We start from the raw sequence: 5498 nt of genomic DNA, 5'->3' as shown, positions 1-5498 counted from the left end.
AGAGGAGTGAGCCATCCCCACCTGGATCAGAGGAGTGAGCCATCCCCACCTGGCTCTGTTTCTTTTTTTTAGACTGATCAATCTTGTGTAACCCAGGGTGACCTTTAACTCACAGAGATCTGTGTGCTTCTGTCTTCCAAGTGCTGGGATTAAAGGTGTATACCAACACTGCCTGACAGAATTTATACATTTTTAATACTGCTTATTTGATACCACTTTCTTTTTAAGTAAAAGATAGTGCCAGATGTAGTGGTGCATGCTTTTAATCCTAGCATTCCTGATGTAGAGTCAGGTGGAGCTCTGTGAGTTTAAGGAAGGCTAGCTTGGTTGTCTAATATAGTGAGTTGAAGGACAACAGCCAAGACTGCATATTGAGACCCTATCTTTAAAAAAAAATGCGGAAGTATATATCATGGATCGATGAAAGGAATGCTTAGTTGTTTTTTTTTAATATCTGTATTAAATATTTTTGTTTTTGCTTTTTCAAGACAGGTTTTCTCTGTGTAACACTCCTAGCTGTCCTGGAACTGGCTTTGTAGATCAGACGGCCTCGAACTTGCAGAGATTTGCCTGCCTCTGCCTCTCAAGTGCTGGGATTAAAAGCATGCACCACCGTTGCCTAGCTTAAATAGAACATTTTATCATATTGCTGAAGTTTTTTGGTGTGGATGTATGTGCTTGGTTATATATATGCATGTGTGTGAAGGACAATCTTAGCTTTCCAAAGGTGCGCATATCAGATGTAACTACGTGTATGTGTGTGTCTGTCTGCAGGTGTATGCCCATGAGTATAGGTGCCCCCAGCAGGCAGAAACACAAGGTCTCCTGCAGTTATAGTTTGTTGGGCTGTCTGACGTGGTACTGAAAACTGGACTGGAGTGCTCTGTGGGAGTGTTTGCGGTCTTAACCTGACCACCTTATCAGTTCCATCCTCCTTGTTTTTTTTAGACAAAGCCTCTCACTGGCTTAGGATTCCCACCTCAAAGGCTAGGTTCACTGGCCACAGAGCACCAGGGAACCCTCTTCTTCCTCACCCACTGCTGACCTCAGTTTAATTACCACCCAGTCCTGATGATAAACTGGGATGCTCCAGGAGGGATGGTACCTCCTACAGTCCCCCCCCCCCCAAATGTTATGCATGCTGAAGTGACAGAAGTCGTTCTGTAGCCCAGGCTGGCCTCGAACTCACAGAGTGAGATCCTCCTGCCTCTGCCACTGAAGTTCTGGGATTAAAGACATGCACCACCACTGCCCAGCTTGAAAATAGTGTCCTTTTAACATCTGCAGAGGCTTCTGTCCAGATTGTACTTGCCACTTTTCTGGGTTCTTGATTGAAAGAAGGTTGTACCATATAAAGTTACATAGTAAAAAACTGGGACTATATTGGCAAATAAAAAGTCATGTGTTTTGTAATATTTGGCTCAAATGTATATATTTCTTGTTTTTTACCTTTATTTACTGTGTGTGTGTGTGTGTGTGTGTGTGTGTGTGTGTGTGTGTGTACTGGGGAGCTGTACCCATGTAGCAGCACTTGTGAAAGTAAGAGGACAACTTGTGGGAGTCTGTTCTCCCCACCGTGTGGATGCTGAGAATGAAGTGGTCAGGCCAGGTTGTGGTGTCTTTACCCATCCAGCTATCTCGCCAGGTCTGTGGTTTTCTTTTTTGATTTTTGAAATTCAGTTTCTGGCTAGCATTGTCTAATATATCTTAAACAGGATGAGAGAATTTAAGTAATCCTTTAGATATTTTGCTCTTTTGTTTACCTTTGTAGTTTTGGTTTGAGGATGCATGCAGAATTTAATAGATGATTAGATGCCTCCAAGGATCAAGTTAAGAACATTACTAGTTAAAACAGGTTTCCAGACTGGGCTCCTGGCTCACCTTGACTCATTGAGACATTGTGGGTACATTTTCAAAGAGACAATGCCATCTATTGGGCATTGCCCAAAGTACAGCTGTCAAATTTACACACGGATACAGAATAGTTTCCTTTTCTGTTCTGTTTTGCTGTTTCGGGCTTCTGGATTTGGTACAGAAAGTGCGAAGATGCTAAGGACACTGATACCCTTTTCCAATGAAGGCTTTGTGTGAATGTTGAGGATAGTATTAGTTTCATCTCAAGACAAAGAAACTCACTCCTTCTCAGCTCATACTGGAGGCACAACAGCAGCAGCTCTTTGTAGTGCAGAGTTGAAAAGCTTTGTTCTGAAAGCGACATATAATGTAGGCAATGTTTGCAAATTAAAAGTAGGCTCTGGGGTCCTGTAAACAGTTTGCAGAGTTCCTAGTACTTCTGTACTAGACTAGAGTACGGCAGTGCAAAAGTTAGAAGAAGAATCAGTAATCAGAGTCATAACCTCCTTTCTGCTGTTGTGATAAGAAAACCTGGACATAAAGTCCTTCAGGGACTGGAGAGGAGTTCAGTGGCTAGAGCACTTGCTGCTCTTGCGGCAGACTTGGGTTTGGTTCCCAGCACTCAGCTGGTGGTTCAAGTTATCCATAATTCCAGGTCCAGGGAATCTGTCTTTCTCTTCTGACCTCTGTGGGCACCAGACAAACATGGGTGCTCATGTAGACAAAAAACACTCATACAAACAAAGTAAATCTTTTTATTTGTTTGTTTTTTGACTCAGGGTTTCTCTGTAGTCCTGGCTGTCCTGGACCTAGCTATGTAGACCAAGCTGGCCCCAGATTCACAGAGATCCACCTGCCTCGGCCTCCCGAGTGCTAGGATTAAAGGCATATGCCACCACTAATTGGCCAAAGTAAATCTTTTAAAAAGCAATTTGGTCCGGGCAGTTTTGGCACATAACTTTAATCCTAGCACTTGGGAGGCCGAGGCAGGCGGATCTCTGAGTTCAAGGCCAGCCTGATCTACTAGAGCTAGTTCCAGGACAGGCTCCAAAGCTACAGAGAAACCCTGTCTTGAAAAAGCAATAGACAAACAAACAAATAAATGAAGCAATTTAGGTCTATTCAGCATACTATTTCTTTATTCCAGGTTCTAACATATCATTATTGTAGGGAAGTCAGGGCAGGAACTTACACAGCTAGTCACATCATGTCCACAGTCAAGAATAGAAGTGGATAAATACATGTTCACCTTACCTGTTTGCATGTACTCTCCTCAGTTTTTCTTTGTTTTTTTTTTTTTTAATGATTTTATTTATTATGTATACAACATTCCTTCCATGTATGCTTGCATGCCAGAAGAGGGCAGCAGATCTCATTACAGATGGTTGTGAGCCACCATGTGGTTGCTGGGAATTGAACTCAGGACCTCTGGAAGAATAGTCCGTGCTCTTAACCTCTGAGCCATCTCTCCAGCCCATCTTTGTTTTTTTAATATGTATTTATTTTATGTCCATTTGTGTTTTTCCTGCATATATGCCTATTTGAAGGTGCCAGATCCCCTGGAACTAGAGTTACAGACAGTTGTGAGCTGCCATATGGGTGCTGGGAATTGAATCTGGGTCCTCTGGAAGAATAGCCAGTGCTCTTAACCACTGTGAGCTCACCTTTTCTAGTTATACAGGTCAGCACTCCCTGTCTAGGAAATGGTGGTACCCACAGTGACCTGGGTCTTGCCACATCAGTTAATTTAAAGGGGATATAGAGAGACGGCTCACTAGTTGCAAGCATTGGCTATTCTTCCAGAGCTCTGGGGTTCAGTTACCAGCACCCACATGGAGGCTCACAACCATCTGTAACTCTAGTTCTAGGGGATCTGACACCTTCTTCTGGCCTCCAAGGGCATAAGGCACACAAACAGTGCACAGACATATATGCAGGCAAAGCCATTTTATGTGTACATTGAAATAAAAAAGTATCCCAGGACATGCGCACAGGCCAACCCAATATAGGCAGTCCCTCACTGAGACTGTTCTCATATGATTCTAGATGGTATTAACAACAAAACTGTCAAGTCAAAGTTGGGCATGGAGAGGAGTGCCTTTAATCTGTGTACTCAGGAGGCAGAGGCAGGTGAATTTCTTGAGTTTAAGCCAGCCTGATCTATATAGTGAGTTCTAGGACATCCAGGGCTAAATAGAGAGACGACCCTGTCTAGCAAAACCAAAGCAAAGGGGGGGAAAAAAACTAACTTGAGTCAGACATGAACTTCAGAGGCAGAAATAGTTGTAGTTCTCTGAGTTCAAGGGGAGCTTGGTCTACATAGTGATTTCCAGGGCTACATAGGAGGACACTATCTTCAAAACAAAGACCCTAAACATTACAATCACTAAATAGTATCTTAACACAACTTTAATCTGTGTGTGTATGTTGGAGAGCCTTGCACACACTATAAGCACTGTACATAACACATCATTAAACATATTTTCAAATCACAGTATTAGGCTTGGGCTTGGGCTTCATTGTGGCATTTTCTAACAAAATTTGTGTGTGTGTATTCATGGGCAGGGGCCAGCAGATGATTGACTAGGTGTGTGTGTGTGTGTGTGTGTGTGTGTGTGTGTGTGTGTGTGTGTGTGTGTGTAGATAGGTGTTTCCCTCAGTTGATTACCACCTTATTTTTGAGACAAGGTCCTCTCTGACCTGGAGCTTCTGTTTTGGCTAGTCTAGGCTGGCTGGCCAGCGAGGCCTCAGGATCTGCCATCTCCTTTCTTCCCCAGTGATTTGATTAAGAGTACCTCACCACCACACTTGATGTTTTGTTTTATTTTGCATGTGGGTTCTGGGGACCGAACTCAAGTCCTTCCCCATCTTCCTAGCTCCTCCCTGCTTGTCCCCTTCTAACTCCCCCCCCCCATAGCCTCCTTTTAGCTTTCTGTCATTTATAGCATGCCATTTTGGGCGTATACCTCTAAGTCCTCTCTTGGGAGGCTGAGGCAGGTAGCTTTCTGTGAGTTCAAGACCATAGCAAGTTTCAGGCAAATTAATACTACATAGTGAGATCCTGTCTCAAAAAAGTTGGGCTTATAGGTTAAGAGCATTGACTGTTCTTCCAGAGGTCCTGAGTTCAATTCCCAGCAACCACATGGTGGCTCACAACCATCTATAATGAGATCTTGTGCCCTCTTCTGTCTTGCAGGGATATATGCAGGCAGATCTTGTATACATAATTAATAAATAAATATTTTAAAAAAAAAAGTTGAGTTTGCCAGATGGCTCAGGTACCTGCTGCCAAGCCTGATAACCTGAGTTTGATTCCTGGGATCCATGTGGTGGGGGAGAATCAATTCCTAAAAGTTGTTCTCTCACCTCCACATGTATGCTGTGGCGTGTATACATGTATACATATATACACTGAATAAATAATGTAATAAGAAAAAGTCAGTATTGGTGGAAAATAGTTTATAATGGACTAAATAGTTCCATCTCTGTCCTTGCAGAGCCACTGCACTTACTTGTATTTGTAATGCCATTGTATGTATTTCTCTTACCCTGATTCATTCCTTCCTTCCTTCCTTCCTTCCTTCCTTCCTTCCTTCCTTCCTTCCTTCCTTCCTTCCTTCCTTCCTTTATCTTTCTCTTCCCCC

At 43.0% G+C, this 5498-nt stretch overlaps 1 protein-coding gene across 5 annotated transcripts in view; it reads left to right on the top strand.

The window, feature by feature from the left end:
• The window catches only part of Pogz (pogo transposable element derived with ZNF domain), a 41092-nt gene that overhangs the window by 8490 nt on the left and 27104 nt on the right, over nt 1-5498 (top strand). The window lies entirely within an intron of this gene.

This window comes from Microtus ochrogaster, chromosome 21, assembly GCF_000317375.1.
Source record: "Microtus ochrogaster isolate Prairie Vole_2 chromosome 21, MicOch1.0, whole genome shotgun sequence".
In the NCBI taxonomy this organism is placed as follows: Eukaryota; Metazoa; Chordata; class Mammalia; order Rodentia; family Cricetidae; genus Microtus; species Microtus ochrogaster.
Note: the sequence above shows the minus strand (reverse complement) of the source record. Positions and strands in the feature narration are given on the sequence as shown.